General features: G+C 35.3%; 1 protein-coding gene across 3 annotated transcripts in view; it reads right to left on the bottom strand.

Moving 5' to 3' along the window:
- Positions 1–14,987, bottom strand: part of LOC123700696 — a 242,836-nt gene that overhangs the window by 40,226 nt on the left and 187,623 nt on the right. The gene's annotated exons all lie outside the window — the stretch shown is intronic.

The raw sequence follows: 14,987 nt of genomic DNA, 5'->3' as shown, positions 1-14,987 counted from the left end.
TAAGCACATCAAGAAAGAAATAACATATTCATTGCCATAAAGCAAACGATGTATAGAATTTTATGACTATAAACTTTAACCAACATTAAAAGTCTTTGGGACGGGATATTTTTTTCAAAGGACTCTAGGCACAACTATGTTGTAGGAAATGGCTAAGAAACTACTCTTTCCAATCCAATACAGTAGATAAATATGATTAGATTAATAGATGGAAACGAAATTGCTAGAAGACACCCTAAATTCTACACTACAGTATCAGTTTTAATTTCTGATATTGTAGTGTAAGTTTGTGGTAAATTAGGTGCTAGCAACGGTTTTTGACTTCAAAACTGCGAAAAACCCAAACTCAAACGGTCCATAGAAACTGCCGCACAAGAAAAATTACAAAAGCCGATTCAATCAAACGTAACAATGCCGGAACAGAGTGCTTTTTTCGTTTAAGCTGACAAAAAATTAAATAACAGCCGATTCACAAAGGGCGGAACGTGCCAAGATAGTTGCGTGCGCGCAGCCGGCCACGAACACTGATCACGTGTACGTAATTGTTACAAAAATTCAATTATTTGAATGCACTTGATACGATTTAAGCATGGAATAGCCATGTAATTAAAGAAAGCTTTTAATGTAAGTTGTAATGCAACAAAAAGTATCAAGAGATTTGTATCTGGTCCTACATAATATGTTTTGAAGTTGCTAGTAATAACAAAGCAAACAAAAAACAAAACACAATTTTATATAGGTATATTCATGTTAGCCCAATATTTCAGCCGATATCCAAATCTGTAATTAACAAATATCAGATTCAGCGAACCTTAATAACAGCACAAGGCATAACTAATAATATGAAGCCGTTTATTCCATCTACAGCCTAGGCAGCTACCCCGACCTAATTCACGTAAAGCAGTTTAAATTCTGTCCTTATCGAATTATATCGGCAATAAACAGAGCATAAATAACCGTTTAGATAAGAAAGTAGGCGTAGCCGTCGAGAGTATGATAGAATGCCTCGATATATACTCGCTTCATAATAGACACCATAACATTTCGATTGTATCGGCGTTCTGTCAACATAAAACAAGTTAAACTGACGTAGAATAGTGCGGTCGGCAGTAAATCATGCTTAAACTGCGTTCGTTCTGGAGATTAAAGATTTTCTGCATACACTCGATCACCTTGGAGCTGTGTTATGTATGGCTAATAATGATTCGAGCTGTTGTTCTATCTTTTATATGATCGTAACTCTTATTATTTATGAGCTTGGAGAAATTAAAACACGATTTTCTCTTTTTGACAAATGGCTTAGTAATAAAAGTGTACCTACTCATATAAATCTTTGTGAACATTCTTTTGCTTCTCTTCTTACAAGCTTTTTCTTTACTACGACAATTTTAAGCTAGGCACACACTATACAAAGTCGACGAGTTGATGTACCTACATATTGCCACTGCATCCCGCCACATCATCAGTCATATCCGTGTTATTTCACAATAAATCCTCTCGCTGATCTGTTACGCACCTCGCGCCTTATCACCACGTCATCAGGCTCTAAAGCGACACTCGTCAAGATCGCAGCTCCACAGATCAACAGACGGTTATGCAGATACGAATCTACCGGCCACGTAACATCGCATTTACACAAATTGCCCTCCGCTACAGTTTATCGTAACTATTGCCAATCAAATTACTATTTATCGAGATCGTTCCATCGTAGCGACTGCGATTACGACTGAGAAAATATCGATTTATTAATCGAAACGATTTTCGGTTTGAGTGCATCTAATGCACTCCGAGCGATCGTTAATTTTGAATAGAGAGAGTCGGAACGATAAAAAATAATCATAATGACAGTTCCCAATCGATTTATTCATAAAAATTACACCTATTCATGAGGTAACGATGCATTCAAAAAATAATAATTTGGAGAAATGTGTGAAGCACCATTTAAATATTACTATATTACATTTAATTTTATATTTAGTGGAATGGAAATTAAAAAGAACAGAAATATTCAATAATTTGTTATCATTTCCGAGTTCTTGTAATATAACAACAATTACATTTAATTGTTCACAATAACGTTAATATATTCTTTGAGTACCGACTCTATGCATGAAATAAAGTATCATTACTGTTCTGTTTTTTTTATTCTACCCAAAATATACCAAAAATATTACACAATATTAATTTCGTAATACCAAACAGTACACCGATTATTTTGTATTTCCAATCAAACAGCATTATGTATCAACAAAAAAGCGGTTGTAACGCATTTCCAATGATAAAGTACGATTGTTATCACATTCCTTGATATTGCGAGACCCTTTCGACCTTTTCAAACGCTGACCGGCCCATTGTTGTAAGTACATTTTTATTGGTATTCGATTGAGATCGTGATTAAATCGATAAATCGAAACCATCTCATCGGCCTATTGTGTGGCTAACAACAATTTCTATTTCATTATAATGTTATTTCATAACAACAAACTATCGGTGACCTTGCTGAGATAACATACGGTAGTCTGAGCTTAAGTTTATTGACCTCATCATTTACAATCTACGACTACAATATCACTATCGCTCTTCACTCTTGTCTTCCTATTTATAACATTCGAAGCTTTATTTCAGATCGATATGTTTGGTAATAACGTAGAATATTCTTTTAAGATCGATCATTATCAATGTTCAAATAAAATTTATCAGGAGATAAATACATGCAATGTCATTTTATCTATCTATTACAAAAACATAACAAGAATACATTCAATGTATCCAATACGCTCCAAATTGTCATGCAAAGAAAAAAAAACATAGTTGTATGATAATCTTCCTTATTGTTATTAACGCTATATGCGCCCGATTCCTTTTAGCCATACGCTCGGGCAAACACATTTCGTCATGTACCACTAAATTCATTTTGGAAAGAACTTTCGTAAACACCTATTATATGATAAGACATTAACAAATCTAAACCCTCCTACACAATCCTACATATGCTTCATAACCACCACGTCAAGCGCTGTAAATAAACAATACAACGCTCATTTCCCATGGGAACATTTGTACGGATCGTGTTGCGTCGTCACTCGAGTCACGTCTTCATTACTACGAGTCGTGTCTTAATGAGCCGTCCCTTTTTCAGAAGCTCAGCCTTTAAGCTTATCTCTATACGTTGACGGTATATTTTCCCAGTACTTTGATCATGTTTGTAGAATACTATTCAGTATCTAGATGTTTTACTCTCCTAACTTTTAGTTAAAACTTTATTATTATAAATTTAATAAAAATGGATTATTTATGAACCAATAAAAAAGCGAAAACACACGCCCATAACAAAGATACTTAATTCCAAACATCGAGGAAATAAGTTGCGGAATTCACAACAAAAAGTCATGAATATTATGCTATCAAGGGTATTTGATTTCTATAAACTGTAGCAAATTCACGTCAACACTTCTTATCAAGCCCCTTACTTTTTTGTAGTCTTCAATTATCATATACCAACTACCAAACGTACATACCTCACACTTGAGTACCAACTCCCACACACTTTACAAATCACAACAAAATAATTCGATTACAACCGCAATTAGTTTCAAACACGGCATGTCACTCACAACAAAATCCTATAATAGAGGCACGCGTACCGCACACAGACTCATTGTTATCTCTTGTCATTACACCAGTTCATAATTCGCCGTGCCAGCTGAACACGATTGAAAAACAATAGCCTTTGATAACAACAACATTTCGTAACGCCTTTGTCTTTGTCCGTTGTATTTTGAGAGGAAAAATTATAGGGCCGAGAGTGTATAATTTCATTTGAGGTATTGCACCGTGTTTCAATGTGCGTTGCGATATACACGAATCCATGTAGTGTTGGAAAAATATTAATAGCTATACTTAATATGGTGGCACTTAAATGCAATGAAATCTAGCTCTTACACTCCATATATCTTTGTAACTGAAGAAAAACGAAATACATGCTTGAAGGTATCATGAATTTATAACAATAATCTAGAACATAGACACGACGTACACCGAAGTAAAAAGTTTGCTTGATAATACCAAGTTCAGTATAACCAAGAACAGTTACTTCATTAGTAATCACAGTTATCTCCACAATATTTAATTTTTAAAGACCACACATGAAGCAACATTGATAAGAACACCTCAAAAGGTGTAAAGTCAAGGTATGTACATCGTATTTAATACTCGTGATATTTGAGAATGCATGTCTTTAGGCACTAGTGTGATAATAAAGTTAGTTCTAGCACAAATACTCAATGTCGAATAGCACTCGAATGATTTATGAGAATTAGTTGCTAAAAATTACAATGTCTTTCGTGCCCATATACATAACAATACACTTCAAATACATAAACAAACTGACATCGACTAATGACCAAATCTATTTTAGAGTTAGATATTTTTTATCATCACGTGTTTATTATTGAAATACGATCTGATTTTGAACCACAACACTTTTGTTTGAGCGATAGCTGTACAAAACAAAACAAAAACAGCAATGATCTCATTTATCATTTACTAACAATACGATGCATGATTAAAGTCTTCTTCATGATCCAAAGCTATTCATGATGTACGTGCAGGTTTCCGCCTTCCTTACGTTTGAATACTCCTTTTCTTATTAGTTCATTCATCATCGACTACACTATAATATACCGTATCTGTCTCATTTTAAAGATCAGTTTACTTTGCCTCTATTGTATTTTTTGTTGTACAATTTGTAAATTCTTGGTTCGCCGAATGCGGTCGAACTCTGTTTTGCTCTTCCTTGTGTACCTCTATGATGCGAAATGCTTCAAGGTTAAACAAGCGATTTAGACATGTTCAGTAGTCACAATTTCATTGATCTCAAGATGATTTACGTTTTGAATCAACTGAATGTTATTCAAATAATATACATTAATTCTCTTCTCTATCTCAAGTGTTCATAAATCTTTATTGATAGGGCCTTTTCAGTTTCATTAATAGCATAATCGCTATTCAAAATATGCTTGTTATTCATCATTAAATGATTCAGTTGTGAGATAGTGTACCAGGAATCATTGTCATACATTATTTTATCTGTACCAGGAAAAGCGCGAATATGGATTAACTTTTATGTTAATGGCGTCCATGAGCTATTACACCCTTTAATCAGTCATGTATTAAATTAAAACTAGCAGTTTTTGAAATTTCTATAGTATTCCCAATTGGATTGAAATTTGAAATATTTAAATCGACATCAGTTGATTTTACTAAATTCCTAGATATGAAGCTAGTTTTGTTAGAATTCATATGATCATAGTTTTCGTAACTTATTCACGTATTAACCATCGTGAACTATCATTAGTCAAACCTATTAGCGCAATGCACGTATTAAAGCCCATTGCTCATCTCACACTCGAGTTACATAAACCAGGTTAATACCGAAATTCCTGCAAGCGTGTTAATCGTAAATTTTGCAAGACTAGAAGATAATTGACAGCGTACATACATTCGCCGTGATACAATTAAGGAAAAACGTGCGTTAAGGTAATTACCTTATAATTATGAGGCGGTACTATATTGATGATTATATCATCGCTTGTCATATGAGGTTATGAACGGGTAATGTTATGTGTAATAACTACCGTCAACCGTGTAATCGTAAGTTTATTTAAATTACATAAGAAATGGAGATCTGATAGCGTTATAACACCATATTAGATTGTCGTTTATTCACTATTTCCACAATATAAATAAAATCGATCGTTATTTCCCTTTAGAAATTTGCGTTTTCGTTTACTAAATCATAACCTATGTGGTATAAGCTTACATTCAATTGTTTTATATCATCAATAGTGTTGCGAGTAGCTTATATACAAGTTTTAATTAAGATTATTTACGCCAATTGTCTCCAAGGTCTAGGAATAAGCTCTAGTCATAATATTAACAATATGATGAGACACAAGACTGTTGCGAAAGCAGAGGTTAATTTAAACATAAACTACAATGTCTGCGCCCTCACACTAAAGTAGCATTACTTAATAAGAGCTTAGTCATAAACTCAGTGTTATTACATATGTTTCTTAGTGCCTATAAATCAATGAATACGGAAAATGGTTAAAATAGCAGTACCATATTTGATCGACACAAGTTCGCAACTACATAGCTTTGTAGAGTTAAAATGTTAGCTACAAGAAATATTCCTACTTCCAATTCCTTCGACAATTATTTTAAAATAAGATTAATTCAGCATAAAGTCAAGGATGGCAAGATGTATTCAACAAAGCAATTTAATTGCCTAAATTAAAAAGAAGAGCACAAACAACTGGTCCCATTACGAAGGCCGCAATATGCTGCAAAAAAATTAATTATTCCATGGGAATTAGATCTGCTATTATAAATGTACTTCAAGGTCCGTCGTTTTCGCATGCCTGCGGAGTCATCGGCCGCGCTGCTTGAATTAGCCAAATCAGAGCCGAGAATAACTGAACTCCGATCGCGTTTTCAGCAAAACGTGATGCATTGTGTGTCAATGGTGGAATATCCCTACTAATGTTATAAATGCGAAAGTTACTCTGTCCGTCTGTCTGTCTCTTCTTCAATCACTTTACTGATTAAGATGTACAGAGATAGCATGAACCTGAGAAATGACATAGGATAAGTTTTATCTCGGAAATCCCAAGGGAATGAGAATAATGCGGGTTTTCCAATGACGATTTGCCACCTGCGGTGTTCCCGAACAACTACGTACTACATTGGGGCCTTCAAGAAAAGAGCTTATTTGTCCATAAAAGCCGGCAAAGCACCTGTAACACTCTTAGTGTTACAAGTGTTTATGGGCGGTGGTGACCACTTAACATCAGGTGGCCCACCTGCTCCTTTGCTTGCTCTGACATAAAAAAAAACAACGCAGGCAAAGACGCGGGTCGAAAGCTAGTATCAAAGTAAAGCCAATGCATACAGAAATTCTACGGGCCAAGTGAGTTAGAACGTATTCCATTTCGCCGGTATGCTAGCCCCATTTCCTGAATGGCTAGAAACGTTGTCAGCCATTCGTCACTATAAAAACCGCGTTGACACAGTGACATTTTGTTTACGAGCAGCCAAGTGGGCGAAGATAGTTGAATTACATAGTATGAGATGAGGGGATAGCTGCGGATTTACGACCGCATTCTGTGTACCTGTTAAACGGTAGTTAAATAGAGATACGTCTTTAAATGTTAACGAGCATCTTGACATCTCGTAGGGGAAACTTTGTTAAGATACAATGGTCCTATCTATAGATACGTGTGTACGAGTGGGCTAGGCGTGGAAAAGATCATAAACCTTTATACTGCACTTCACACATGACGTACAGGACACATAGCTCGCCAATCTCAATTGTAACTGGTTTCAATGCGAAAGAGCAACAACATTCTTACGTTGTATACATTCTTGTATTGCTCAGTTATATTTCCATATTTCTTTATTTTATTTTACCTATTGATACAAACGAACAACGGTTCTTGTGATATTTTAGATATTATTGCCACTTAATTCAAGAAGCAAAAGGAAAATTAGTAACATCCGTTTGTTTTCGACAGAGTGATCTTTTTATACCAAATATATTTACTCATTGTTCAAAACACATTTAAACCTATGTTAACCTTGACAGCACCTTCACGCTACGATTTAGATAATGGAATACAAAAAAAACCATTTGTATAGCCAATTGTGTTTGTTTGACCTTATGTTTATTTGTTTTTAGAGCCGGCATATTCGCGAATGAAGTACGATCCAATGTTTTGATAAACACTACTTGATCAAGGGTATTGAATGCACGTTGATGATGTCATAAATCATTTTATCAAACATTTGAGACGATGAAGTCAGCGATATTTAAGTAGCTTGTATATTTAAATCGATAAAATGTGTAATGCAACGCATAGGATTGCTACCTACTGCATATTACATATGAAAATTACACACGAATTACAGATTGTAACTAAATAACGTGGAAAAACTATGAAAAGCAATAATTTTAGATGACATGAACATCAAAAAGGGACAACTAGAAATATGCAATGCAATATCTTTTGTTTCTTTGTTTTTCAAACTTTAATAAAGTCTGATTCAATTAATACTCAACACATTACACAACAGATTCTTTACATTTCTCTTCAATACATTTAAAAATACCGCTATGAGTGAAATATGACTACCTAGTGCACTGTGCAAACATGGAATATACGATGAATACAAACCAAACGAACACACACATAGACACTCTAACCGTTGTATGCTGCAAATGGTCAGATGTGCCGATACAGTCGATAGCTGTATGATCTTGTAATAACGTTCTAAATAAACATCGGGATTATGGTATCGGAACTTATCAGTTTACTGTTAATCTGCGGTTGTACGCCGCAATAAATCTATTTGTCGATAAAAACGGATACACGTACCTATTACCAACCTACATGTGTACATACGAGACGCTTTCAATGTCAAGAACGGCGGGTATAAATATTTATTATGATATCGGTCAAAAGTATTGGTAGATAACGTTTTATTGGAATGTAATTGTTGTGCTTTTAAGTAGTCATGCTTATAGGACAATATTAAACATTGTTAATAACATATTCGAAAATAATAACATCTATAAAGTAATTTCAATCCGATTAAAGATTGAAGTCCTTAACTTCTTTACAAACGTTGTATTTCTTTGCTTTACTACGATGTGTGCTATGTGACATTACATTTACAAATTTTAACTACAAATATGTCTAATCTCACATGTTCTTAACTAAACACCCTTGTCTAAAAGCGTCGACCACTGTACATTTCCAATCCCTACCCACCATACCATCATATTTAACGAAATCGATCCATACCTTCACAGTTCACAGCTGCAAAAGTTTAAAGTAAAAGTTAAACGTGATCGCAATTAGCATACAACCTCTCATCACACACCACAGTACATTTATTATTACGTAGTGTAACCAATACTCTTTAGAATCGTGACCGACCACATGTTCGTGATATCGCGATGTTACCCATATAGAGGCATATGGCATACATCTTATTTGGATGTGAATCAAATTTTATGGACCCACAACGTTAGACACGTCGATTGCATGTAGTATTGGAGTATACTGAAGATTTATTTGCGTTTACACGACTTGTATAGCGAAATTGTGAAATAGTAAAGACTAAAAAATAAGGTGTCAAAATTCAAATTGTTATGTAGTGTTATAACGATGCAAACGTTATCAAAACTACTAGAAGAAATCTAAATTGTCAAAGAAAATATTTATTAATCTTTAAGCTTAACGCCTTTAGTACACCGACGCGTTCGCGTGCGGCAGCGAAACATCGAAAAATCTGTCAGTACTATGGCAGGATTTCGCATATGATATGTCTCACTCTAGCACATAGATAGATGAAATAGTTGCGTCCTTGTCAGTATAGTTTCGCAAGGAACTGCGAAATGGCCATTACACAGACGCATTGCGAAACAGTTGCGAAAACATTGCTGTGTACTACGCCTTTTTGGTACACCGACGCATTCGCGAGCGGCAGCGAAAAAACGAAAAATCTGTCAGTAGTATGGAAGGTTTTCGCATATGATATGTCTCACTCTAGCACATAGATAGATGAAATAGTTGCGTCCTTGTCAGTATTGTTTCGCAAGGAACTGCGAAATGGCCATTACACAGACGCATAAGTTTCGCTAGTGAAGTTTCGCGTGAGTTTCGCATCGCATAGCGTCCGCTCGCATTCTGTCGGTGAGGACAGATTTTCGCGTCCATGGACAATGATATTATATAGAAGTGATATAGAAATAATATATACTAGCTTCCGCCCGCGACTCCGTCCGCGCGGATGTCGGTCTTCGCGTGGATGGTTTATTTATCCATTTTGAATACCTCTGACAATAACATCTTATAAATATCTATTGGACCCAATTCCCAAATACGGCTAGGCCTATAATAATACGCAACGTGTGTTCGCGGTTCTACGGAACAAGTAACAACGTCTATGGATAAAACTGAAAAATGAAGATTATTTTTTTTCTACGTATTTTTCCAGGATAAAAAGTATCCTATTTTACGCCCAGGGTAATAAGGTATAATTATACCAAGTTTCATCGAAATCGAACCGCTAGTTTTCACGTGATGCCTTCACATACAGACAGACAGACAGACAGACAGACAGACAAAAATTTTTTTAATCACATATTTGGGTTTGGTATCGATCCAGTAACACCCCCTGCTATTTATTTTTTCAATATTTTCAATGTACAGAATTGACCCTTCTACAGATTTATTATATGTATAGATATAGACAAGAGGTACCTAGATACGCCACCAACGTGCCAAAATGCCAATTGCCATGGCAACTATTTGTTTATTTATATACTATATTGTGATTTGTGAGTATTATAATAACGTATCTATGTTACAGTCAAAACCCTGAACCAGTCAATAACGTTATTGACCGGTAAAATCAGTTAATAAGGATATTGACTAAGGGCGTCGGTTAATATCCTTATTAACTGATTTTATCTGATTAAACCAGTTAATAACGTTATTGACTAAGGGCATCGGTCAATATCCTTATTAACTGATTTTAAGTCGAGACATCTAGTCAATATAGGTTTTAACCGACGTGCCCAGTCAAAACTCATAAAAAGTTAAGGACGTTAGTGAAATTATACTAGAAAATCATTTAAAAAGGTAAAACTTTTTAAATTGCAATATTTAAGAGTTTTAAGTTTTATTAATTAATTCGGGGTATTGTTTGTAAACTGCAACCGCGCGAGAATACGTGCTTGTTATGTACCTACATATAAGATTAGAGGATGCATGGGGCCACCCAAGAAGCTGCACCTGTTAGGAATTGCGACATCGCGCACACCTGCGCTTCCAGAGAGTGTTGCGGCAATCATCGCCACCGCGACGCTGCAGCTACCCCGCCGAGGAGGACGAGCACTCTTGGTTCTAACATCGAACGGGAGGGACGTAGGTTAAGTTAGGAGTAATTTATTATGTAATTTTTTTTACAATAAATAATTTAAAGTAAATTTCGGTTTTTTTTTGCGCCTTCGCGGGCCGGTCGATATAATTGGCGCAGTCGGTAGGATGATCCTCGAGAGCCGTCTCTCGGAACGCGAAACTACAAGCATCGAGAATTGCCATTCCATCGGAGGGACGACGACGGGACCAAGAACCTACATCTATTGGCCGCCGCAACGCGAAGGGTATCCGAACATTGATACTGCAAGAAAGGCCGAAATGAAAATCCTGTAAGTACACTAATTCTCTTAGTGACTTGCCATTCCTAGATTTGTAAGTTTTCCTAGATTACCCATTAACGGGAACCGAGGAACTGTAGCGATTAGGTTTAAAATATTAATTCATCGCGAATTAATTTTCGAATTTTACAAAATCAAATTGTAAAATTCAAATATAGATATTAGGTTGATAAAAGATTAATAAGTTTAAATATTAATTAATTACGAATTAATTAATTTTCAAATTTTGCGAATTAATTCATTTCATAATTCAGATATATTAATTAGGTAAAGATTATTATTTTTTTTATATTAGTTTAACGAAGTTAATAAATTTAATTAAATTTAATATATTTTATATTATAAGTATAGGAAATACAGATATCTAAAATGTCAGATTTGGATAAAATTTTTAATGCACTTAGGCTTTTGCCAGAATTCGATGGTAATGTTAACGTTTTAACAAGATTTATACATTTAAGTGACCAATTGGCTGAGGAATTTATAGAAAAAGATCCCGGAAATACTTTAAAAACTGCCGCGTTATGTAATGGTATTTTAAATAAAATCACTGGGCCTGCAGCCCGAGTTATTAATGCAAACGGTATACCTACTACTTGGCACGGTATCAAAAGCGTATTAGTTAATAACTTTTCTGACCATAGAGATGAGACCGCCCTTTATAACGATTTAGCCTTATTAACGCAAGGTCGTAGCTCTCCTCAAGAGTTTTACGAAAAATGTCAACATCTTTTTAGTACTATAATGACGTATATAGCATTACATGAAACAGTCGTTACTACTCGTGAGGCAAAAAGGGACCTGTATCAAAAATTAACACTACAGGCTTTCCTACGTGGCCTACGAGATCCGTTAGGCTCACGTATACGTTGCATGCGCCCCGCAACCATTGAAAAAGCATTAGAATACGTGAATGAAGAACAAAGCACTTTATACCTTCAACAACGTAATGAAACTTTTGATAGGAAACCCCACGTACCCTTTAGAATGCCGTACTCGAATGAACCGTTTTATAGACATAATGATTTTAGTGAACCTATCTCTTCTAAACTACAGCCTTTACATTCGTTCAGACCGCAATTTAAGCCACCAAATTTTAATCGAAATTTTAATCAACCACAGGGACCAGCACGTCCTACTCGTACTATGCAAATTTTCCGCGCTGCACCCCCTAACTATAACCCGCAGAGCAATACGTTCAGATTACAGCCTAAACATCCCGCGCAACCGAAACCGCATCCTATGAGTGGCATTAGCCATTACGTTACAAAGACTTTACCACCAACACCTTTTGCACGCGCTCATGATTGGTCAAAATTTGGTAATCCACCCCCGAGTAATTACTTTAAGACTAGGGAGATGAATCATAATGAATATATAGATAACGAAGAATATTACTGTACCGATTTATATCCTTATGAGGATAACTATTATAATAATGAATATTACTGTACGGAATATGAACCTTATGTACATTGCGAACAGACAGACGCACCTGAAAATTCTGATGAAACGTGTGACGTACGTTCAGAACACGATCAGGATTTTCAGAATCCACCAAAATTAGAAAAACCAAAATAGAATTAAATCTACACACGCAACGTCAGCTTCCTTATATTCAAATTCATAATCCTCCACTTAAATTGTTAATTGATACTGGAGCTAACCAATCTTTTCTTAGCCCTGATGCAGTACAGAGATATTTTCCTGACGTTACTCTTAATTATGACCCCTTTGAAGTAAGTAATGTTCATGCTGTAACTCGTAGTAATTATTCTATAACATTACCTAGTTTTCCTGAATTTAATGACCCTGACGATATTACATTTTTCGTTTATAAATTTCACAATTATTTCGACGGCTTAATAGGTTCAGATTTGTTAGATAAATGGGAAGCATCAATTAATTATAAAACTAAAACTTTAAATACTTGCAATGCTACGAATCGGTTATTAGTATATGACTCACGGAACGCTAATCTTTATGAGGACGTCATACCCGCAGGAAGTAGTAAATTAGTTAGATTACCTATAGATGTTGAGAATGGAGACGCTATTATACCGGAACAAATTATATGTAATTGTCATATTTCTGAATGTTTAACGAAGGCGAAAAGCAATCGCGCTATCGTGGAAATTTCTAATCCAACCCGTAATGACGTAATTTTTTCAATGGATCGACCAGTATGTGCCGAGGTTTATAATAACGAGTGCACGCGCACCAAACGTTCGTCCGACCGTGTGAAACAGGTATTATCTCGCTTGCGTACTGATCACTTAAATAATGAGGAACGTTTAAATTTAGAGTCATTATGTTCACAGTATGCGGATGTATTTTATATAGAAGGAGAAACCTTAACATTTACGAATAAAATTAAGCATTATATTAGAACTAAGGATGAAATACCGGTTTATTCGAAAAGTTATCGCTATCCATTTATTCATAGGCAGGAAGTACAGAATCAGATAAGTAAGATGTTAGAACAGGGTATTATTAGACCATCAGATTCAGCATGGAGCTCTCCTATTTGGGTGGTACCTAAAAAGGCAGATGCATCCGGCAAAGTTAAATGGCGTTTAGTTGTTGATTTTAGAAAGTTAAATGAGAAAACTTTGGATGACAAATATCCGATTCCTAATATTACAGATGTCTTACATAAATTGGGTAACTGTCAATACTTCACAACGTTAGATTTAGCAAGTGGGTTTTATCAAGTAGAAATGAACCCAGCTGACATTCCAAAAACCGCTTTTAGCGTAGAACATGGTCATTTTGAATTCTTAAGAATGCCCATGGGTCTAAAGAATAGTCCGTCTACTTTTCAAAGAGTAATGGATAATGTACTGAGAGAATTGCAAAATTCTATTTGCCTAGTCTACCTAGATGATATAATAGTATTTAGCACTTCTTTACAGGAGCATATCGTTAATCTTGGGAAAGTGTTTCAGAAATTGCGTGAATCCAACTTTAAAATACAAATGGATAAATCGGAATTTCTTAAACTCGAAACCGCGTATCTAGGTCACATTATTAGCAAAGATGGGATAAAACCTAACCCAGATAAGATATCTGCCATCCAAAAGTATCCCCTTCCGAAAACTCCAACCGATATTAAACGATTTCTAGGTCTATTAGGTTATTATCGGAAATTCATACCAGATTTCGCTAAAATCACGAAGCCCATGACACAATGCTTAAAAAAGGGTTCAAAGATAACATTTTCTAAAGATTACATTGAATGTTTCGATAGGTGTAAAACATTATTAATGAACGATCCAATTCTCCAGTATCCTGATTTCAATAAAGAATTTATTCTTACGACTGATGCGTCGAATTTAGCCATCGGTGCTGTACTCTCGCAAGGCCCCGTTGGTTCCGATAAACCAATTGCGTACGCTTCACGTACACTTAATAGTAGCGAAATTAATTATAGTACGATTGAGAAGGAATTATTAGCAATTGTCTGGGCAACGAAATATTTCCGTCCTTACCTTTTTGGCCGCAAGTTTAAAATTATAACTGATCATAGGCCCCTTCAATGGGTCATGAATTTAAAGGAACCTAATTCCCGTCTCACACGTTGGAGGCTCAAACTTAGCGAATACGATTACACCGTAATTTATAAGCAGGGAAAGCAAAATTGTAACGCCGATGCTTTATCGCGTATTCAAATTAACAATGAGGAAACAGATTCTTTAGC

This window comes from Colias croceus, chromosome 20 (assembly GCF_905220415.1).
Source record: "Colias croceus chromosome 20, ilColCroc2.1".
Lineage (NCBI taxonomy): Eukaryota > Metazoa > Arthropoda > Insecta > Lepidoptera > Pieridae > Colias > Colias croceus.
Note: the sequence above shows the minus strand (reverse complement) of the source record. Positions and strands in the feature narration are given on the sequence as shown.